General features: G+C 38.6%; 1 long non-coding RNA gene across 1 annotated transcript; it reads left to right on the top strand.

Annotated features, from left to right (window-relative positions):
• The first annotated feature begins 1,942 nt into the window (after positions 1-1,942).
• LOC109610328 lies at positions 1,943-22,483 on the top strand. Its single transcript, XR_002192756.2, has 3 exons — positions 1,943-2,087; positions 19,799-19,891; positions 22,123-22,483. It is a non-coding gene; the product is annotated as an uncharacterized LOC109610328 (long non-coding RNA).
• The last annotated feature ends 2,458 nt before the right edge of the window (positions 22,484-24,941 follow it).

Here is a 24,941-nt window from a genome sequence, read left to right as displayed (position 1 = left end):
GAACCAAATGATATTTTTTTCTTTCGATACGCGATGCAAAAGGAGGATGGAAAGGGGACCCCGGTTTCTTCGTACTTTTATTTTTATTCTGGCGTAATACGCGCGAACCGAAGAGTGACGATCTCGAATCCTCTAATTTCGGCTGGCCGCAGCCACCGATAATTAACGAACTATAATCAACGGGGCAACGTAACGAAACGTAACGTGGCGCTCTCTTTTCGGGCCCCGGCTGGTTGGGCCGCATTAAGTCCTATGCACACCGGCGTAATTGCGCGTGTGTATGCACACACAATTTATTAGATGTCGCCAATTAGATTATGATGAGGTATGCCGACGTCCCTGGTGCTGAATAAACTTTCATCTCTACGTTCGCGAGGTCGTTCGTATAAATTTCATTTGCATAAATTATCAAAATCATTAAAATCCAATCGATTGTAAAGGAAAGGAATTTACGTTGATATTAAGATATTCCACGAAAAGTCGTTAAAGTTTATTAATGTGATTTTATATCTTTGCGAAATATAAAATGCTAGACAATAGCTGTCAATTTTTCTTGCTCCAAAATTAAGAGGAGAATAAAAATATCATTACTCGACCTCTGAAGCTTTAAATAATAATTCTCATTTCCTCTTTCCTGTTGTTGGAATTTTTACTACGTCTTGCACATGAAGAGGCGGTTTTTCAACGACGTATGAGAGGAGCCTAAACATTTCGCTGTTATAATTACATGGTGCCGCGAACGGGAGCTGGCAGCCTTGCGGCGGCAAAGCCGGGTGAGCGACATCGCGAGTGCGATCTACAAGTTCAGATCGCGTGAGATGTTTCTTCGTTAGGTCAAGATATACTTGCATATATACGTATAAGCACAAAAGCGACGCTCCTAAAGCGATGATTGACATGAACGAGAAAAGCGAAGGAAGTTATCGCTGATGGTACTTTTTTTGCGCGTCCATGGCAAAAGACTCTGCGTGCGAAGAACCGCTGTTTCTTGATGTGATCAATGTATTATTTGGTTTATAACTAGATTCGAATAATGCATTATGTATTCGGAACATTAAATAGGGTACGCTTTTTTCGCTATCGCATGTACAGTCTTAAAAAGTTAATTTCTTTCTATTATATAGAACAATCAAACGTTCCTACTAGATACAATTGCGCAATTTCTTCGAAATGTAATTTTTACAAGTGCGAAGAATAAAAATATTATTACGCACAATAATTATTATTAGGTTTAATGCGAATTAATAATTCAATGTTAGATAATAGTAATAATTTGTGGAATAGCTTGAAACATTACGTAATCTTTTTTATCTCTTCACAAAAAATGCTACTTTTGTTTTATTAGCTATTCTTTGCTCTGCCTGCTTTTTGCGTCTTGTAATTCCGTAATAAGTTGTAATATGTTTATCTCCCTCCACTCTCCTCCCTTCCATTACTTCTTCCAACAAACCCCTATGTTTGTTCGCTCCCTTTTCTTCTGCGCGTGCCATTTCCTTATCAGATATTCAAGCAAATGCTTCTACTTTTCCTTTATCGTAATCACTCCCTAAGAAAATGACATAGAGCATAGCTATTTCGCGTGCGGTTGTTAATTTATCGCGGTTATTCGTATCGGGATCGATTCCTCTCGTCCGCTAAACTCCATCGTAGTTCTTCCGCATACAGGTTTCGGAACTGGATCGAGCATAGAACGGGGTACACAGTGGATGGCGCGTACCCCGCGAGCAGAAATTATCCACTTTTGCGGTAATTCGTAGCTGCCGATGCGCATGGGGCACCACGCAAAATGGCCGCCGACTCGCGAGTCCCGATTGGTGACGACGGGGTGGGTTATTTGAACGGCGGTTGGTGGTTCAGCGTTGCCCGGCGCGAGTAATTTTGATCGTGATTATACTAATTTCATAGTATACCCCTTCTCGGTGGCTTAAGCATCGGCCGGGTTCACACGAGCAGCGACGCGAGCCAAGAGTAACAGTGCCCGTGAAATGCAGAGCGGTTCGAAAAGTCCTCTCCGCGCCGGCCGCATCCGATTTTCGAGTTTTGAATACCGATCGCAACTATTATCAATGGATTGCGTCGAAATTCAGGTATGTTCTTCCTCTAAAAAAAAAAAGCAATCAAACGTAACTTATCCGGCAATATTAAGTTAAATAGTTTTTAAGATTAAAAACTAAGAAAAAGGATTAAAAATTCGGGTCTACCTGTTTTTTATTGGTTTTAATTATCCACTTGAAATATACAATTTCTTAAAAAAAATTTTTTTCTCATAGAAATACGAGTTCGTTCAGCAAACGCATCTTTAATATTGTTATGTAACGTTTAATTATTTGACTGATTAATTCGACTGATTAATTGTTATGCAATTGTTATCAACGCATAAAAGGTGGATTTTATAGAAATCTTATATCTTTTCCGGGTTAAACAGAAACGTAAAGACGAAGAGTACCGAGCGTGCGAAATGGTAATCGCCTCAGCTATTGCTATTAACGTCGGCTATATTGAACTATAATTGTCTTGCGCTAGCGCGGCATTTCACAAGCAAAAGTCCCCCGTTTTGCTTCCGCCCTTCTCTTTACCATTCCTCCTATATCTTTCTCTCTCCATTCCCTTTGCAGTTTTCTCCTTGTCTGTTGCTTGCACTCTCTTTCTTATTCTTCTGAGATTTCTCTCCTTCTCTCTTCCTCTTTCTCCCTTTCTGTCGTCCCTCTTCTCCTCTTCTCGTAGGCAGCAAGCGGAGCAGCGCTGCCATCGCTGCCGTCGCCGTCGTCGCTCTGGTGGGGGCTAAATTACCACAATTTTGTACTTTTTATACCGCGAGGGAAAAAAAGAGGATAATTTTTGGTGGAAACGCAACAATTTTATCGGCCGTTGTTATGTGAGATCAGTTGGTGTCTACTGCCGCTGCGCGTTACACCTGTCCGCCTCGTACGCTTCGATTCCAAACGCGTCCCCGAATGTCACTTTGACCGGGAACGACCCCGCGATCTCTTCAACATCGAGATGCGCGTCGCCATCTTGGTAACCCTGATGAATGATCCTTGATGGAATCGCGCTTCGACCTTCCAATCAGCCCCGCGATCGCAGAGTTCATCGGAACTATGACAGGTGACGCGTAATGGCTATCGTATATCATTTTACTTCCTTCACAGTGACATTAAAGTGAAGTGTGATGTTTTTGCACGTGTGATAGCACCACGTAGAATCCATCAAATATTTATCATTCGCGAGACTTTTAGTTTCAAGATATATATATACATGAATATTCGTGCTACCAAGTGTGTGCGGCGCAGACAAACGGTCGCCATTTTGGAGAACTTTCGTTCTTTTCCCGCTAGGCGTTATATATGTTATTTTTATGTGTGGGTTGTTGCTGTGATAGTGGAACCCTCGAACTAAGATTTTCTGCAAAAGTTTTTTCTCTCTTTCTTTCTCTCTTAAATTGTTATTTTTTTAACCGTTTTGCTTCGGATGTTTGGCACGATGGGAATGTGCACACGTGATAAGCTAGCCGGTAGATTTTCTGAATAGCTTATAGCTATCTAGGAGGGAGGGGTGTAACTTATACTGAATAGTATATAATATCAACCGTGCTATTTCAATGCTATGGTGCTCAAGTTTGCTCAGGAAAAATTTTCCTATTAGAACTTACAATGAAATTGATAAAAATTGATATTTAATTGAGTTGATGCGTTTCTGTGCACTTATTATTGATATATTCTAAAGTAGAGAGTTAAATCTTTTTTTTTCCATAATTAATGAAATAATTATTTTATTTCACTAAATGATTTTGGAATCTAATCAGTTTGCAGTAGCTGAGAAAACGAAGGCTTCTTAAAGAATTGGCCGTGTGATGAAATAAAAACAATCGGCTACTAGCAGACGATTTTTAATTACTAGTTGTCGCTACGGAATTCGCTATCTTCCATGGCTTCTTCGTCTTCAATGTATAGCGCCTTCCCGAATGGATTCTTTTCGAGTTTCATGCCGGGGGCAGGAGCATCACTGTCCCAGAAGATTTATATCCTTAGAAGTTACGTCCTCACGGGGGTGTTCGCTCTGTGCTCAAAGTTCTTTTCTTTGTTGATTATTTAGCCGTGAGCGATCTTTCTGCCATACACAAGAATTTCGGAGCAGGTCGAGGGTATCGCAATAAGAAGGAACGAAGCCCGAAAGGCATGTCGATGATCCTTATATCGCCTTTGAGGCGATCTAGATGACGTAATGTTGTTAGAACTTATCTGATCTAGGGTTGGATGCTATTAAAAATCTTGATGCTATGTGATGGAAGGCATTCTTTGCCTTTTCGTTCATCGAGATGAAATCGAGAATGCACAAGGTCGATCGAACACCTAGATGTTGATCACGCAAAAATGAAAGCATGGATGAACACATTGTTTTAATGAGATTTATTTCGCCGATGGTGAAATCGCCTCGACGGTATTGTCTATAAGTGTTAAAGTTAAATGAGGATATTATCTCGATGCTATAAAATAATGTAAGTACCGTAATATTTACAAGCGTTTATGTTTACTCGGCTTATGGGTTGTTAATGGTTGCATAAAGACGCTATTCATTGTTCATCGGCAATTTCAGAAAGTATACAAATCAGCATTTAACCGTCAGTTTATGAAAACCTAGAAGTACGCAAATTATAAACGCATTATTTCCTACCGTATCATAATAGTCGTTTGTTACATTCTGATTATACCATGCATTGTTTTAAAGATAATACCGAACAATATAAGAGCTATTTGAGTGAGTCATTCATTAAAATTTTATGTATCACGTACTGTATCGGCGCGAATATATGTATATGATTTATATATAATTTTATGTATCGTTTAAGTAACTCATAAATTTAATAACTGTTTTAGATTCGATATTAAGATAATTTCTAAAACTAAAAAATATTATAAAAAAGGATTATTTCCAATTGCAATTATTCCAATTGCAATAATTATCGTTGAAACGACGTAGATAATCTCATCGTGAATCATCAATATTGCAATTTTTATCTTTCCATGTGTCTCTTATGATTATTCTAATTTTTTGAAATTAATTTAATAAAAGATTATGGTTGAAATTAATTATAATATAATATTAATTATAATATTATAATATAAATTATAATATTAATTAATTATGGTTATCATTTTCTCTCGAAATTAGAAGTTGAAAATTAATATCATTGCACAGAAAATTACGTTTGCAATTTCGCATCATCTATGACAAATATTTTCTCTTTCGGCGCGCGACTTGCGCCTCTTTACGTCGCAAAATCGACGAGATGTGCGGATCAGTTGCGTTCATTATTAATGCCGAGGGTATCTATCGCTCCCGGGCTTGGTGGACCAACGTCGAAAAAGGGGGAGAGGAAGGCAATAAAACCGCAAGGGCGAAGAGGACGGAGGTAAATAACGGTGGAAGAGGCGTGGTTGGCGCGATGCGGCGCCCTCAAAGCACGGTCGTTCCTCGAGGATACATCCTTTAAGAGCTCGAGATACGACGACCGACGAAACTGGGAGCCCCGGAGATAAGATCCTTCTAGTTATCGAACGGACTCCCGTTCTCGATCAATGTACCGAAACCCGTTCACGGATTTCGACGGAGCCGCGGGCGAGGCGATCTGCCTCCCGATTTCATCTTACGCCCGAGACACTTCAGCCTTGAACTACCACAAGGACGCTTAATCGCAATCTCGACCACTTCGGATGTCCTTGATTGATTTTAAGAAGTCCTCTACCGATTCAACTCGCCGCGCGAGATCACCGTCGGCGATTTCCTCGACAAAGCATGCGGCTACCCGTCGCAATGCTCGTTTGTCTTTCCGACGGCAACAATGTTAGCACCTGCTACCATTCATTGGTCATCGCGATCAATTTTTTAGTTTCACGTGAATTGAATCTGATTGGAATGTAATTCGTGTTGAAGACAACTTGGGCTTTTTTATGGAACGCGCACGCCTCAAATTATATAGAAAAAGTCTTGTAGATATTTTGATGCGTAACCTTAGTATTTACTTGGTCCCAAATGAAATGAACGAACCTAGAAAGTCGAATCGTTCGATTCGGAAAATAGTGACGAAAGATACGCGATATCCGCCCATGTCCTGTTTCCTCGAAAACGAGACAAACTACATCCACACCGGATAGAAGAAGTGGTCGAAACACGCCTAAAGCCCCGGGCATCAAATGGGGATACCTTCGACCCGAGCCGAGGATCACTTTAACGATGATACGATGAACCCGCGGCCACGGAAACAAAGACTGAGACGTAAGAATGAAGGAATATACGTCGTTTAAGGTGGTAATTACACCCTCTTTTTATATCTCACAGCCGCGCGGCAGATGCGGCTAATGACAGCCCGAATGTGCCGATGTGTCTCACGGCAGGAGACGCGACCCGGTTCCTCGGATTCTGGCGCCGTTGATCACCAGACACTACAGCCGGCTACCAATCGGAATCGTCGGGATATCGCGTGTGATCCCGATGACGGAAACCCTTACATGTGAGGAAATTGCCGCCGAGTTTGAAGGATTGAAGTCTGCAAATTGATGGCTTTGGACATTTTCTGTTGAATCTTCCGCGTATCTCGCGACGCGTGGACGCACATCGCGATATAATAATAAGTAGTCATCGATAATTCGCGACTATTAGCTCGAGAAATAACTACAAAATAATCTCAGAACTTCCTGTAGCGGATTTCAAAATTGACGGTCTTCTTCGCGTGTCGCTTCCAGGTGTTCGAACAGTTCTAGGATACGATTAGAATATTTAATGAAATACGTACTAAACTGTTGATTATTTATTTTCTTCCTCTTGCTGTTCTATTTCTTTTCCCACATTTATAAGTTTATTATACATGAATTATGAATACCTCTCTTTCTCTCCCGACTAATATGTTTTATTTAATGATTATTGTTGAGCGCAAAGAAATATTTTTCCATTTATAATTATTAATTCTGCGAAAGCAATTTTGAAATACTCACGAAGATATAGAATTGCAAAACTCGTGTGGAATACAAAGGTAAAAGATTCCGTTGGGTGAAATACAATAATTATAAATGATAATGAGTATTAAATTTCCTGTCTATTGTACATGATAAGAAACACGATCTCGCATGTGTATAACAGCTACATCGATTTATCTGAATAACATCAAGAAAAAACGGAGCGGTTTTTCGGAACATACGTTTCACGCGATCCATAGAATTCCGAGAAAGCTATAGTATTGCGTGAAAAAGTCTGGAATCCACGAATCCTACGAAATTCATTTCTACGTCTCTATTACACGGGCGATTCCATCTATATGCAGATTCCAAATATGTTTTGTCGCTTTCTGTGAAATTAAACTTGTACTCTTTTTGTACGCGGTTCCACCGTGACGGAGTTGTGTCCACGAGCGACGAAGCAAAGGTCTGATCTTGATCCGCCCCGCGTCTACAGCAGCCTCTAATTACCAAAAATTTTATGAGCCGCGCTATGGGTTCTGTCATTTGTTTGTTCAAGCACGCCGGAAGTTCAAGCTAATTGATTATCTGCTAATTTGTAACGTTGCTTGCTTAGAAGACATTGGTCTTCGGGTACCTCTTTTTTTCTCTTCTAATGTCGCGTATGTTCGATCAAATTATTAATGATACAAAAGGTCATTAAAAACTGTTATTTATTTTATAAGCAATAACATGTGCATTAAATATTTTCATATATAATTAATTTGCAATTTTTTAAGATAAAAATAACAATTTAATAAGAATTTAATTATAAAGTTTTACATCATAGTTTCATGTCTAATTTTAAATTGTGAATTATATTTTTATTGCAATGTTTACGAAAATTTATTAATGTAAATGTAAATATCGCGATTGATGGAACTTTCAGAGAAAGAACTTTGTACATCGCGATCCGAACAATGCATACGCGTGTTTTCAGACGCTCGACACGCGATCAATGATTGAGGCTAGGTATAGGCCAGGTGAATATACAGCTGTTCCGTCCATGAATTTCTAATGCTTCAAAAATCGCGGCTTACTTGCATGAATAATAAACGGCCGTGAGAAGTGTTCGTGTACAAGAGAGAGTCGATTGGCCTTTTTTCGTTGAGATTTTCGAAGTTTGATAACTAAATAGATGATAAATATTATGTATTAATCAATAATCATATATGTATTCTTTAATTTAATAATGAATAAAAGAGCGAAGTGCGTGTTTTAAAATAATTGCAAATAATAGTTTAAAGCAATGCCTATTTATGTCAAATTTTCCATTACTTCACGTACGCACAAACATTTAAACCGAACCAAAAATGTGGCGACTATCATTCACATGAAAGTAGAAGCGAACAATGTTTACCCTTGTCTCGTTAGCGGATTGGATAATTATATCAAACTTGATCTGATAAGAATAACGCAATTTTAAGGTCGTTGACTGTGCATCTTAGGGCGTATTACTCACGATGATGAGATTTGTCATTATTTTGATTATTTTTACCTCCGCGTTGTCTTCAACCGTGAGAAAAGAAAAATAATGTATTTAGATTTAGATAAAAGATTATATGTGTCTTCAAGAAAGGCGATTGAATGTCGTTAAAATAATTAACGATTAAATAATTGTTACTTGAAGCATTAATCATTCGGATGCTTAAATGTCATTTAATATTAATGCATTCAATATTAATGTTTTTTTTTTTCAACAAATACAGCTTATAAAAAAATTTACTTAATTACAAAGCTTTAGGACTGTCTGGTTTCTAAAATTATATGATTTTATTAACAATTCGAGATAAAATAATCCTAAGCAAAAAGTTTTAAAATGGATATTTTGGATGCATATTTTGTGTATGTGTTAAAAAGTAAAATTAAAAATCAACTATTGTTTAATAATATAATAATACGTATGCGATAGGCATAAAAACTTAACAAAGCAATTAAATTATACTATATCCTATAAGATATTCTAAGCTCAGCTCGCTGGCGAAAATTGTGGATTTTTTAAAGCTATCGATTTATCAAGAAAACAAACATATCCCGTTGAAATTTATTTATGTCATACGAACTATTTCAACCATAAATTTTTATCAAAATTATTTTTATCAATTTTTAACAGCATTTTTAAAAATAGACTTACGCGAACAGAATTTTTTTCGAACTGATACTTTTCTTTGCCATTCCTTTCACCTTTCTTTTTCATTATTTTATGTACCTTTCTCGTCTTATAATTGTATTTAAACAGAATAAATAATACATTCATATTAAAAAATATTTCTAGATAGATATGAAAAATTCGGCAACACTTTGCTCGCGTTACTATTCATGATTTTCTTCTCGTAATAATATTTTCTTTTGTAATTTCATTATACGTACGGAGAGAGATTTTCATTAGATTTCATTATTCTTACGCAAAGGAGAGAATCGATTATTTATCTTTACATATTGATGAAGAAATTATGCACCTATGCAATTTTATTGAAAATTGACTTGGATTGATCAAAGTGATATTGTTATTGCATCCGTATGATTATTACGTCTTATACTATCTATGCAAATCATTAGTGATACGCAACGTCTCATTACTATATTATTATTATATGTAATATATAATTTGTTCATTACTGATTACCTAACAATTTGCTACTTTCATTTTCATTACACCGTGTTCGATTCGACTTAAAATGCAGTGGCATTAATCGTCAGAGACGACGCAACCAAGAATCGCATCTTTAAAGAAATGTAACGCGGCGTAGTGTATACAAAAACACATTTTTCGAGAACACCTCGTCGGCTTTTGAGGTCATAGGCAGCGTTCCGGCGCGGGTCGCAGGAACTCGGCGCTGACCCACTACGCGGGCCCGAGGCTGCGTAATAACACGGCAGCACGAAACAAACCAACGAATTAGGTACTATCGGGTTCTGCGAAAGCGGTCGACAGACAGACGTTACCAGGACGAACGAATGAACCAAGTGAACGAGCGAACGAACAGACGGACGAACAGACAGCTAGTGCGAGAGGGCCGAGGTAAGTCGAGCGGAGCGAGGAAGAGACTACGAGGAGCGAGACCTCGAAAGGGCCTGGCCTCGTGCAATTACGGGGCCTCGGCAACCCCGGCATTATCCCCAATTATCCGCATGCGTTTTCAAGTTAAGCTTTCGGATCCCCTCGGGGTCCGGGGCCCGCGCGAGAGCCACCGCGAGGCATCGCGACCCAAACGTCCATACAAGCCTCGGAGATACGGAGCACGGAAGGAGGAGAAAATGCAGAGAGAATGAGAGAGAAAGATAAGGAGAAAAAGAGAGAATGAAAGAGAGTGGAGCACCGACGATCCATTATGTGGCGTCTGCCGTCAGACACGGATCGATTTCACCGTTTTGGAGCGGTGTCTGGTCTTGCTCTGCGACCGCAAAAGCTGTGCGATCAGAACGGTCGCATGCCTTGCGGCGGGCATCGCGAGGAATCTCAAGATATGACGATTTCAAAATATCTGAATCAACATCTTAAATTTACGGCAAAGAGCTTAAAATTTCTCACAACAATGAAAAATTATTCAGGAAGTATTTAAATAAATGAAAAATTATTCAAGTGATATATCAAGGAATAAGATATATATTGTTAGATTTTTTTAATTAGAGGGTTTTATATTTTTTAAGCAATAAAACTATAAAAAACTATACAATTATAGGAGAGAATTAGAACTGTCATCTGATACTTTACTCAATGATAAATCCTACACTGAGAAAAATGTCCGATGAAAAGGTAACGAACGGATAAAAAAGAAACCGGTCAGATATCCAATCAGAAAATATCGATCGATCGGATATCTGATCAGAAAGTTCAAAATTCGGAACTTTACGATACGATACGATTAAAGTGATCGGTATAATATCCGTTTGTCACCTTTTCACCGGATATTTTTCTCAGTGTATATGTATATTGTTTTTCTTTTATTTTTACCATTTTATATTTGTATGAAGATTTTTCTGTTTGAAAAGAGAATATGTTTACAAAAATGACTAGACATCTGCAATAATATTGAGTTCACTAATATTATTGAGGACGCATGGCCAGGAATACACGCCACAGTCGAGCGTGCAGTAAATCGAAATACTACCGATCTATTATGTGGCATCAGATCCGAATCGATATCGATTGTTTGAACCTGCGGGTTCTTAACCGCAAGGCATGCGACCGATTCGTCGCGAAGAGCTGATGCAGAACTATTCTGACGTCCGCGCATCTCGAATGCCTCCGGTGTAATCGTGAGGGAAGGACGAGCGAAGGAAGGTCGAGTGGTCGATTACGCGGCCGCCAGGTGAAAACCGTTACCGATCTACGGAGAGTAGCTTTGATAAATCTAACGTATCACATGATTGTTGGATTTTCTCTAGATTCCACAGATTTTGATTATCATAAAGCGAAAAGACAAGATGGACTGACGATATTTTAAAAAATAATAAAAGGCGAAGATAAGCAAGAATTGTTTTCGATTATAATTTATCGCGATATTTTAACGAAAACGCTACAAAGTATGATCAAATATAAAGACGATTTCGAAGGCAACAGGATCAGAAAGAGACAAAGAATACCAATGGCAGCGAACAGCTGTAAATGCATTTTTGTGGTCGCGCTCCTTTTTAGAGCCTAGATGCGATGTTTACATCGAGAAAGCTCCATTGTGATCGCATAAAGTCTCTCCTCGACGTTGGAAGATGAGATAGAGAAGATAGAAGGAAAGAAGGCATCCCATGTAAACCGTTATGATGACACGGCATTAATGGAAGATTGTTTACCGCGTATTTTTCGTTACCGTTATTTTTCTCACGAATGTTCATAATTATCCTGTGTTTCTTCCGAGTAATATCTACTGCGACATTGAACTTGTATGCTGTGTGAAGTAACCGAAAACTCACAAGATTGGAAAAATTTTAATACTTAAGTAATTCCAATAATGAGGTGATCGCTAATTGCTAATTACTTGCTTAATAAAAATAATCATTTATTGATGTATGCTAATGAAAATGCTAACTCGAAAGCTTATATTATAATATGCAGATATTAGGATCTTTGAAAATAATTTCCAACTTGTTATACACAGAGAAAAATATCATTCTACTGCCAAGAAAAGCAATTACTCAGTTTATTTTTCTTTTTTTAAATAATAGTTTTCTTCAACAAAGAATATATTCTTGATAATAGTCTTAAAATATACTCATCACAAGTGTTAGAAAATCTCATGATCATGTACTCAAAAGAAGAATTTATTTTCTCTTCAAGAATATTGTAAAGTTATATCAAAGAAAAATCAAACTTATTTTATGTTAACTCTTGTAGTAAGCAAACCAAATTTTTGTTTTAATTTAATATTCTTGACTAAAATACTGCACTTATTAAAGTTCAGAATATATTCAATTAAATTTAATGCTTATTTGCGGATATACAAACTTATGATACACTTAAAATAAATAATATTTACTTGATTACAGTATACATCTTCCTCTGTGTATTATCCAAATCAAATATTATTGTATCACGATTTCACTAAACATAACATTAATGTTTGAAATCTAACGGAAGAAACCGCTAACGATACCAGACACAAGACTCCGATAAGGATTACTTAACTGCCTCTCTCATGCATGAATCGTAACGACTTAAAGGTGGCCAAGAAATTTTACACGCTTACGTGTGATTAAGTATAACCGACGCGCGCGAGATACCCGATATTAACCGATTCATCTGAGCGAAAACGAAACCGAGCAACATATTCGTAATTGCGATGGCTAGCTGGTCAACTAACCATCGTATAGCTTACCGTGTTCCGACAGAAACTTCCTAGCCGCCTGAAAAGGTATAATTCGCCGCGCGGTATCTCGTAAGCTTTCGTCAATCGGCGGAGATCTACGCCGTTGATCTAAGCCGCTCAATCACGGAGGGTAGGGCCGGGTGTGGGCACTTGAAAACGGAGCACTTTGGAAGAACTCTCGGGCGAGTTCCCCGGGAACTAGCTGGCGTGCAACGAAAGATTTACAGTCTCCGCACCGGAAAGGATATCGAGAGGGCGGTCGGTGAAAGAATGGTTTCCGGTGGCGGTAGCTCATACAGCCCAGACATTGCACATGCATACATTTACGTTAAAACTGATACAACGCCTGCAAAACGAACGCCGAATCGGCCAGTAGATAATGTCTCGCGTCCCAGGAATTTGTAAAAAAGAAGATTTCTCATTCGCTGTACTTGTGTCAAAAAGCCAGCTGCGAAATTCTTCGCTAGAGTGTGCGCCAAAATAATTTTTAACCGGGGACAGCTTTCCGACATCCGTCGCGATTCATGCTCCTGCTTTCTGGCTTATGCTGAGTTAATTCCGTCGAAAGTACTATAGAATTTACTATAGAAAATGTGGAAAACTGATGTGACTTGAAATGTCATTGTCAAAGTATGTCCTAGAGCAAAGCCATAATTTTAAGCGAACTACTCCTTCGTAATTACAGTCGAATTTATGCGACTTTACATGCTTATAACTTTTGTCACAAATTTTCCACTTCCTACTTGTTAAAATAATGCTTTCCTGAGAAAAGTTTATACCCCTTTTACCCTACCGTGTGCTATACTTTCCATTTTTTTTGCAACTATTCTCCGACATATACTACTAATCGAACTTGAGGAGTAACTTATAACGTGCAACAATGGCGAAGCATTGTTACTCGACTTGAAGCATACGGTCTGTTTACGCCGGCGATTACACGCGAAACTAGAAGTTAAAGTGTTAAAGGGATTCCAGCTTTTGTTCGTTCCGCGTTCGGGCGTAAACCACGTGTCGGTTACGGTCGAGGCTGTTATTTCCCGGCGGACGATCCCTTCAATCAGAAATTACATGCAGCATGGCGTTGTGCGCGACCGGCGCAATTCTTACGCGACTTACACCTTTCGAGCACAATTTTCATAATGATATGCGAAAACGGAAGAGATCGAGTCGCGCTGTATGGCTCCACCTGACATGGAATGAACCGCGACAGATGACGACCGATCCTGTGCTTCCAAGAGTGATATTCTTCGGGGATAATGAGCACCAAACCCGCCTACCATCGTGTCAACCGCGTGCGCGACATTGACATTGTACCCTGTCCTCTTCGCCGCTGCCAAAAGTCGAGCGACGCGCTCGTTAAAAAAAAAAAAAAGAGGGAGAAGCCCGACGTAGCAAGGTGCAACGAACTCCGCCGGCCGGCCAAATTGCTACCTTCTTCAGCACACCCTCCTTATTACGGCTCTAGTTCCGTCGTGGAAAATCACTTTGAGGGAGTTTCCGACGAAGTTGGGGATTTAAGAAGCGGCAACTATAATTGGATAGATGTACGCGGACAATGCACTCGCGTGGTCAGAGAAAAAACGCTTTAGGAATTGCTCGAAATACATTCGAGTTTTTATTCGAATAATTTCTTTGCGATCGAAAATCTTGCGTTTATTAATTTTAAATTGCCATATATTTTGAAACAGATTATTTGGTATTGCTACTTGATATCGCGAAATTTTATTATGATTTTTCAAAATGAAAGAGATAAAGAAACAGTGAATTTTTCATTCTTGATCTCTGTTTCATAAATATTCCTCGACAAAAATAATTAATGAAATAAAAAATAAAATCTAAGCATCTAATTAATAAAATCTGCTCAATGAAATATTTTTATTATATTTTTTATATTATGTAATGCTTGCCTTGGCATAATCTATTACCGGATTGAAGGTGCTTCGTGATATCTTGTAGTAAAATAATGAGTTTGCGTCGACAAAATATCAGATTGGCGACTTTCTCTATCCGCCGCAAAAGTAGCGGCCTTGATCGCTCCACGTAGGAAGTTCATGACCGTGATTCAGGAAGATTGCATCCGAGTCCGCTTGCGCGGACTCGGCCGGAACACAGTGGGATTCTCACGCGAGTTTCCGCGTACAAGCGTATTCGCGCGTTCCTCGCATCACGAGCCCTCGGCATCGCTTCTCTGCTTCCCGCGCGTGCAGCTTTCGAAATATCGTGGCTCGCTCCGCTCTATGGTTCGGTGCCTATCAATCACTTGGTGCATGGTCCGACAATAAGACTCCACGAAAGAGGGAGCTATTATCCTGCCAGACTCTGGTGATGCACGACCTCCAGGGCCCGACGCTGGACCTTAAGCCCTCGCCGAACGTGATCGTGAGCCGCACGAAAATTTCGTAACGTTTTGCGAAATGGCGAGAGCAGAGCGTCTAACGGCCTTCGAAGTGTAATGGAATTCCGCATTTCATGTTCAATCTTGATGCCAGTGTAGATAACGTTTGTCTATGTTATTTAATTTTTTAAAGAGACTATTTTACATAAATTTAAAATGCGAATTATTAAAATATCTAATATCACAAATGAGAACGCTGTGAATAAAAAATTCGTCTCGCATCAAACTTTTATTATAATGAAATTAAATTCCTGTTTATTGAAGATTATGGACTTGACAGGAAGTATATATTTTACAGAGCTTGAGAAAGATTCCTTTGAAAAATCTTATAAGATTACAAATACGTACATTGTTATCGAGTACATCGTAGAAATCTTTCTAAAATAAGCGGGGTAATATCAGTAAGAAGTACATGTCGGAGCCGAGGGAAGAGAATTATGATGGTGCGGGCCCCCAGGAAGCCTTACGTCCGTATTAAATCTCAGGCAAGCACGATGGCATAATGAAAAATCCGACAGTAGACATAAGTCAGGGCCGTCGCGAGGAAGAGCGATCGGGCTCGTTCTCCTCGTGAATATTCATCGATCTCTGCTTCGTTGTACAATGGCAGGGCTGAGAGTGGCGAGGAGAGAACGAGATTCCGCGCTATTGGCGCGAAAAGAATGCCAGTAACCATACAATATTCTCTGCTCGTATAACGTGCTCCGATCTTCGTGAAACACGCTAAAATTTAGACCGATTAGTTCTTCATATACATTATTTCTCTATTTAAATATTTTAGAGAATGTCAACTGTTAGAGAAAAAATATCTACTTCACTTTTCTTATGTATCATCACTGGTTTCCACGCACATTTATATTTTTTTTATTTTATTTTCTTAACATTTTTCATCAAATATTTAGATATCTATAAATATTTTGTCATCTTGGACGTAATTATTACGTAAATATGTGGTATATTAATTATTTTATGAGAATGTTCTAAGATTTAAAAAATCGTAACCACTGTTTCCTTCAGAAACTTTTTTCCAATATCCATTGGATATCCCAAGGGTGATTCGAGATGTTCGCCATCTTTAAAGGAGTCTAGGTTTGCGTGCCTAGCATCCACATATCTTCAAGAAAAACTCGTTATACATCGTATGTACATTGATGTGTGTGTGCAATCGAGGGTGCTTACAATACCAAGACGATCTATCGCATACGCATACCATGTTTGCCGACGGCGTGAATCGTCACGAATGCAGGTATAGCAAAGGCTGAAATCCCCAATCGCTGGGAATTCTTAAGTCATACAACACATCGTTATCAAAGGTAATTTTTGCTCAACGATATTTATTTTATTAATCCCATTAAATTCGGCATGTCTCAGAATTATCTCTCGATTCTTCATTATTACATTTTATCTCATGTTCCTGACCAAAGCATTGTTGTCTATATTTGTGTAGCTTCTCTGCATAATTAATATTTTATAAAGTACATTAGGCTGCATCAATTCTTTCTTGGAACCGACCGATGAAAGATTTACTTGAATATAAAAGATCATACTTCATCTCAAGAAAATTTCAATTACGAGATTAAATATAAGAATTGAAACGTTAACAAACAATCAGGATAATTCTGTTCCAGCTAAAAATCCACAGATCAAGCGCACTAGATAAAATACATTACATCGTGCAACGTTACACGTAAATTTAGGGAACGATAAATTTTTTGAGCAGAAAAGTGAGATGAAAAGGTCGCTCTTGGGGGTTTTCTTGCATTTCTTGGCTACTCTCGGTCGCGGGGTGCAGTTGCTTTCGAAATGACATGCAAATGCAATGGGTATCCAAGGTGAGTCTGGTTTTTCAGGGCGTTACTCTCAGAAATTCTGGTCGGTTGGTTGGTCGATGCAGAACGTCGAGGGCGGTACATCTGTCGGCGGAAGATTTATATCCCGAGGCCGAGGTTGTGCTTCTACCCATTCCCGACTCGCGACCGTGCTAGGCACGCAGGCAAAAAACAACTTTGTATCGGAATTCACGAATCAGCGACGCCTCGAAATTCATTTCTTATATCACGCAACGGATTAAAATATTCAAGACTGATTTACGTACATCAGCATATGCAACTACCTGAGTTAGTAAAGCTAAGGGACATGAATTAGAGAGCATTACGTATTTATATACATGTGTGCAAGTCGTGAATGTTTTTTCGATGATTTTTCGAGCGGAAATCTATGACAATGTCTGTTAATAAATCGACTGACAATTTTTGTCCCCTGATAATCCCAGGGAAATAATCAAGTCGAGCTTAATTAATTAAATATTTACCGCTACCGTTTTGCGGCACGCAAGACGGGCATTTTAATAAACTGTGTAACTATGTTTAATAAACGTTGCAATATTATGCGTATCAAATACTGATACATTACTGTAAAATTAAATATTGTTTCATCATCGATATGATGCACATTTCTTAAACAGTTAAAAAAGTAATAAATAAGTCCAAAATTTAAATACTATGTCTCGATTATGTTGAATTAATTATCGATATATTATTACACTAGAAAAACGAATATTTTCTAACGTACAATAACTAAATTCAAAATACCAGAATATATGATTAAAAAAAATTCTAGTAATAAATAATTATAATCTAAAAATGGGGGAGCGGGGGTGGAAATCCAAATGATCTCGCTGAATCTTGCGGTACGAATAGCAGACATTAACGTTCACCACGGCGCGGTTCAAAATAGAGGATTCTGGCTTGGCGAGAAAACGATGCGATGCGGCGCGATTATAACTCGGCCGCAAGGCTCCGTCGGGTCTATCAAAACCCGCTCAGCCATACATCAATGCCATCTATACGTATAATTTCGATGTCGACTGACTCTTGGTTTTATTTGCCACGTGTAAAAGCGAAGGCGTACGCGCCGCAATGCGAGATTTGATGTTAGGCAGACTCAACGCCGCACTTCGCTCCATTTTTTTATACGTCGATCCAGATCCTTTCGTGATGTTTCATGTGGATGCAAACTGGTACCGATACAAAGATAGATATTTTGTAACTAATAATTATTGTGCAAAAATCGACGCGAGATATAGATCATTGCAAGAAATCGAAAGGAAAGAAACTGGCCTTACTAGTAGCTGTACAATTATTTTTTCTTGGAAGGATACATAATAGTATAATTTGTATATTAACATAACGTACAAACTTGTCGGGAAATTTTATTGTCGTTCAACAGTCACTTTTATATTTGACAAATTGATTAGAAATCGACACTAAATAGTAAGTATAAAGCGTACATAGAGCACGATCAAGGAAGATGAAGCATTATTAGGAGTTAAATGATACGGTATTATTCGAAGGTAATGTGGTTTAATAGCCCTGCAATTTTGATCACTCAACTGTCATCAGGCTGCAGATATATAAGCAAATAATGTCAATTCGTGTTCTCTCTATATGATTATGATTCTGATTAACATATATCGAGATATGAATGATTTAGTTCTCGCGACATCTTTACTTTTTGATGACATGAAACTAATGCACGATTATGTATCTCTGACATTTTCTTCTAGAAATTCTTCTAGAATTTCAAGCAGACTTTTTTATTAAATTTCTAAACTTGCGTATTCAGCGCATTCTTCCCAGCCATTTTGCTCGAAAGAGATCGCGAAGGACCCGCGCGGGCGAGAAAGCCCATACACCACGCGCTCTTTTTGCACCGAGATCAGTAATAACCCAATAAATCAGAGTACCCCAGCCAGTGCAATTACGTTCCGTGGCTGAGAAACTCGTAGAACCCAACCCCTCTCGTAAATATTGCCCTCTGCGAACCAACGCAGCATCCTCGCCGGGTCCGCCGTCGTTTCTTCCTCTCTCGCGGCTCCTTCTTCTTTTCTTTTTTCGATGGTCTCACGACCCCGCCGCAACTAGAAGATCCTCCTCGTGTGCACCGGGGTTGTCGATGATACTCGTGCCTCATCCCCTCGCGAGCATCCTGCTTGTGTTCTTTTATTACTCGCTCGCCGTTCTTCCCGGACGTGGACACCATAGCGCAACCATGGGAACCGTCCTGGCGTGGAGCGTTCAAATTCTCGAGAGGGGAGAGGAGAGTTTAATTACCACTGTGCGATCTGTTAATTCGCGAGTGTCAGCTTGAGAAAGCGAGCTGAGAAGCGAGAGGGAGGATTTATCTCTCCACCGTCGACAGCATTGACGCGAGAATTCTTCGGGAGTGCGTGTTTGCGAAAATATGGGGGTCGAAATGCGACGGACAAGAATGCGTCTAGGTCGTGGAAAAGGGAACGAAACAGAAGAGACTGAAATTCCTTTGCTATAAAATGTTGAGCGAAAGAGCCGATCGATTTGATTAAAGATAGATAGTTATCTTTCACATAAAAAAAGATGTCTTCTTGCTTAAGATTAAATTAATAAAACGCTATACAATGAGTAAAATGAGTATGATATATGATAAATAATTCATAATATATTTTATGCTTTTAATATTAAAAATATTATTGATATAAAATACGATTACTAAAAATTTACAGGTAAACAATTTTAAATATATCTCTTTTTTCCTCACAAAACGTTGATGACATTTGCCTGATTACTTTTCAGGATGGCAAAGAGAATGAGGGAAAGAAGCTACCATAATTTTTCAAAAATTATCGCCATGCAATGCAGGCCTCGCACATGACATACATATGACAGGTATGCTATCAGACGCAATTCTATCAATTTCGTCATTCTCGAAGGGGTAGGAGATGCGAGTTTTTTTGACAGCTGGTCCGCGCCATTATGCCAATAACATATCGTCATTGGACAATGCAATAATCCGTTTGTTGAAGCATAAGTAGAGAAACGTCATACGTAAAAATGATACAAGGCAAATTATACATCGCGTTGAAACCTGCACGAAAAAACGGTCGGTTAAATGTCACGAATAATACATTCGGAGCGGCCTGTGTGCGTTATTGCATCCAATAATTATTGAGAGAACCGCGCACTGTGACACACACAACATTATGTGACAGTTCCAGCTTGTAGCATATAACACGAATTGACACCGAATGCCAAAAGGCTCGCATAATTTTTTAACTTTACGCCAATTAGCCGCTTTGTTTCACCGCCTCTATGCTTAGTGAGACGATAGAGAGGTATCATATTCATAGGTATGTATTATATTCATTTGTTTGATAAATGTCACGAACTTTTGCAATTGCGATTCTTCTTAGATGGTATTACGCAAACGGTTTGCAATAGAAACTCCAATGATTATTGATGTAAAGAAAGTAACACTATTGTTATATAGCTCCATGATAATTTCCCATTGTTTCCAAGGAACGCCTCGGTAACATTGCTAAAATTTATAATCAATAATAATATCAATCTTAGGTTGTTTGCAACAATTATCTACCATTTAAGATTAAAACTCCCGATTATGTGCGCGTTTTGTTCGTTTTAAGTATACCTTATTGCTATCATTCGCACGACACAAAAAATACAGATACTTTTACAAATACAAATACTTTTTACTCTCCCATGAAATAAAAATAAGTTTCTTTTATCGTTTTGCGTGGCTGCTAAGACAATATTGAGCAACAATGATGGTTTTCTGGAGCATTTTCGTTGCCGTCGGCATTTTAGAATCAGGCGATAAATCTCGAGACGAATGGGCTTTTAGGAGAGTCGTTAAAAAAGAAGCAAATAGAAAATGCGAAAATGAGAGAACACGTTGCCAATAGATTTACGAGGCCATCCGTCTTCATAGTACGCATTTGATGCTCGCACACTCGCGATCAAACGCAGTTCACCTATGCCGTATATATGTTTGTGCATACGACATATATACGTACACATATGTATGTACGATTCTAGAGGAATGGTTCGTTATTATAACCTACGAGACGTAATTGTTTCCAAGGAACCGACATGGAGAAGACCTTGCCTGAGAAAGTATTAGTGGTGTTCTACAGGGCGTTTCAGCGATAGTGCTATTAGTCACGATCACTTCGCTCGATCCTAATCGCGGTAACACATGAAAGAAACTACGTGTTAAAATTTGCATTGGTATAATCGAATCTAAATTGCCAGTTTTGTAAAAAGAACTTGCGCTGTAAAAAGAAAATAATTCAAGAAATATATATTTACGAGGAAATTAAATTAAAATTTGCTAATAAGATTCATATATATTTAATTAGCTCTATTAAATTTAACCTGCCTATTTCTTAATTTCTGAAACCAATGGCGTTATTTAAAAAAAAGCATAGATTAAAGTAGCCATTTAATTTATTTATATCAGCGCTTATCCAATTTATCACGACAAGGAAGTATATTAACGCCAGCCATAAAATGTAAATTCGATGAAGTTGTAACTTTCGCGAAACGCGATAACGTCTGAATAATGACAAGTATGCATAATATTTATAATATAGTAGCGTGATAACACATAACACTTTTATAGAGTTTTGTTAAATTTAAATTTAGAATGAGACGAGACAAATTTGCAAATCTGTGATGACTTTGACGGCACCGATACCAATGAGACCTTGCTCGCGAAAATGTCGTGATATTAGTTGGCTTCCGCGGGAAGCCCGAATGATAGTGCCGCTAGTCACGACTACCTCGGTCGATTGTAATCTAGCGAGCGCAAAGGAAGCGGTTGTATTTTTATCAATCATCATGCAAAGTTGCTTTTTTTGTCGGAAACGTGAGACGCGCGGTTTATCGATGTCGACTTCACCCAAATTCCATGTAATAATTCCGCTAAAAATAATCGGATAAAATAAACAACCTGTGACTCGTGATTAAATTAGAAACACGCTACGTTGAATGACACAACGTTGGCGTGGCTCATCAATTTTGTTTTCTGCTGAGAATGACACACAATAAATCACGAGATCATACAAAAATCATCCGCGATTAATTATATTTATTTTCAGATTTGTGCCCTCGCGCAGCGAGTAAACAAGGATATTATGTGCAAGTCTTGCTGAGATGATCATGGCTGAAAGAACATCCTTGTAGGAGCTTATCCCGATGGTAACGATTACATAATTAATAGATAATATGCAAATTTCTCTGTGAGATCAAATGCTCGGCTATTAATCAAAGTTGAGATTAGTACGTTCGTCGTTTCCGCCAAAGGAAACGAAAACAGAACATGACTATTAATTGTGCAATGCTGTGCACTTGAAAAACATATATCATTATGCGCTCCAAGTGTATGCAATACGTGATTATAATAGACATTAATGTACTCGCTAGATGAAGCAGATGCTAATAAAATTACATCTACAAAAATAGAAAAATATTGCATTACAAAATGACTTAAAATCATCCAATGTGATAAAATTATCCCACGAATTGTAATTTTATTCCTGGTGATCATTAATTATTTTTAAAGACACCCTGTTTCTTTTCTTCTTCTGATGCATTTAAAATGCATTTTTGCGAATGCAATCTTTTAACATCTTAAGAATGTGCGCGTGCTCGTTTATTTGCGCATAAAACTTTTGCACATTTCACCATATTCTCGCGTGTTACAAGAAAATAGCGGAGATACGTGCGTCAGCGGGGAAAAAAATGATTTTTTAGAACGCGAACCCGGAATGGCGCCGGCGGTCCGGTTTAATCTCGACACACCCATTACACACGGCGTACGTATTACATCACGATCGCACTCGATAGCGAGCGTATCTATACGAGCCCTATCCCCCCGTGCCTGCCCGCGATACGTATAAGTCGCAATTAAAATTCAAGAAAAATTCTCGGAAACCTGTTCGAGACTGAGCGAAATATTTTGCTGCGGGGTGGTCACGCAGGAACGCCAGTCACGGATGATCTCGTTTAATTACCCAGCCCTTAAACGCGCTCCTTCTCGAAATTTTTATCGTCCGGCATATCATCGTTCGACGATCATTCTCGAGCAACGTTCACGTCGCGGCGATCAATTATTTTGCGTAAAATTAGATACTTTTCGACACCTTGTTAATATAGTGGACTCTTATATATTACTATTCCAATTATTTTCTTAAATATCCGGTTTGTACATAAAAGCAACAAGATGAACTTTTAATTAAGATTCAAATGTGCGTCCGACTTTACATTTATCACCGATTTATTATCGATACATTTATCATCGATATACATTCTAACAAGATTTAATTAAACGTTATACGCTGGCATCTTAAGATTCTGTAATTTTATAGTAATTATATTAATAAATGTATGTGTATAAAATTATATTAAATTGCTCGTTTATGCTAAAACATCTAATTAATCAATCTCGTGCTTATTAGCATCATTTATTAATTTTTTATCCCATAATAATTTGACAAATGTAGCGGCTATTTCATGACTGCTTGTGAGCCATGTAAAACTCGCACAATATTAGAAACTTTCCAAGCGTCCTGTTTTACAGTTGCATTTTTCACTCGCATCTAATCATACGATCAGTAATCGATAAGGTCGTCACACCACGTTAACTATATTCCCGGAAAATAATATCGCTTCTATTATTTCTTTTTACACCTCGCTAGTAATTTTTCCACTTTGTATCGCAACGTTTCTGCGGCATCGGTGAGCAAGTCTATCGATTAAGCGCGAATGGCAAGAGGAAATTTCTTTGTGGAAATCATTTTCTAGCGTGAGTATCTTGATACTCGGAAAGCGATACACAGGTAAAAAAAAGAGAAGAAAAAAAAAGTTGTAACGTGGTGCACGTGTGTTTAGCACTCACGATATTGTTGCGATTTCGTGAAATGGCGTGCACGCGGTACGAAAGCATGGTTACGAGAGATACGGTCTCGGAGAACCACCATTTTGAGAGATGCAGCATCCTGCAAGCCGTGCAACCCACGCAAACCCACGGCCGACGGAGAAGACTCACACCATCGCAATCACCCACGTTCCAATCCCATTGGTCGAGGCGTCTTTACCCATGGAATACCACAACACCGACAGGCCCAGATCATTATCAGGTTTGTATAGGGTGTCCGTGAATCTTAGGACGAAATAAAATATAATCCCGCCTACTTCAAAAAAGCAAAGAATTGCATTGTTTCGCGTGACCAATTGTTATACTAATTATTTAAATGCTGATTTGGAAGCTATGTTTAATCGTTCGAGTCGTTAATGGCTTGAAAAAGAAAACACTGATTGATAATAATTATAATAATGCTAATATTCCTTTATGTCTCATATAAATAAAAATATAAATACTTATAACAGACAAAAATACTAATAGAAGAAGAGAATAAGAATTTTTTTTTATCAACTAGGAAAATTAATTCTTCACTCTTCTAAATGCTATTATAAACGAATACAAGTGTATTGTAAACATTAACAGAGTTGTCTTCGTCTAACAAGCTAAGCTAAGTCGTCACTTGCGTCGAAAGTATGTTCGAGAGTCAAGCCAGAGGAACGGTATATCAAATTGAAGACAAAACACATTTCGCCGAGTGAATAGGAAGGTGAGCCCCGGCGAGTCCCGACACAAGAGTTTGCGGCTTCTCCTTCGCCGTTTGGATTACGGTGGGGATTAGGCTAAGGCTAGATCATCTCAGTGATGGTAAGTATAGGCTACATCAGCAGCTCTAGCCATCCCGCGGCCATACCAGAAGCATTGCTTCTACGAACACGTAAATCCGGCGCATTCGCCGAGTGCGCCGAGCCACGCGATAATTCATGAGACTTTATGCGCACCTTGTGTAATGCCAGCTCCGATGCCAGCTTTCTGCACGGCCTTCGTAAAAGAAGG

This window comes from Camponotus floridanus, unplaced genomic scaffold, assembly GCF_003227725.1.
Source record: "Camponotus floridanus strain SB8 unplaced genomic scaffold, Cflo_v7.5 scaffold11, whole genome shotgun sequence".
NCBI lineage: Eukaryota > Metazoa > Arthropoda > Insecta > Hymenoptera > Formicidae > Camponotus > Camponotus floridanus.
Note: the sequence above shows the minus strand (reverse complement) of the source record. Positions and strands in the feature narration are given on the sequence as shown.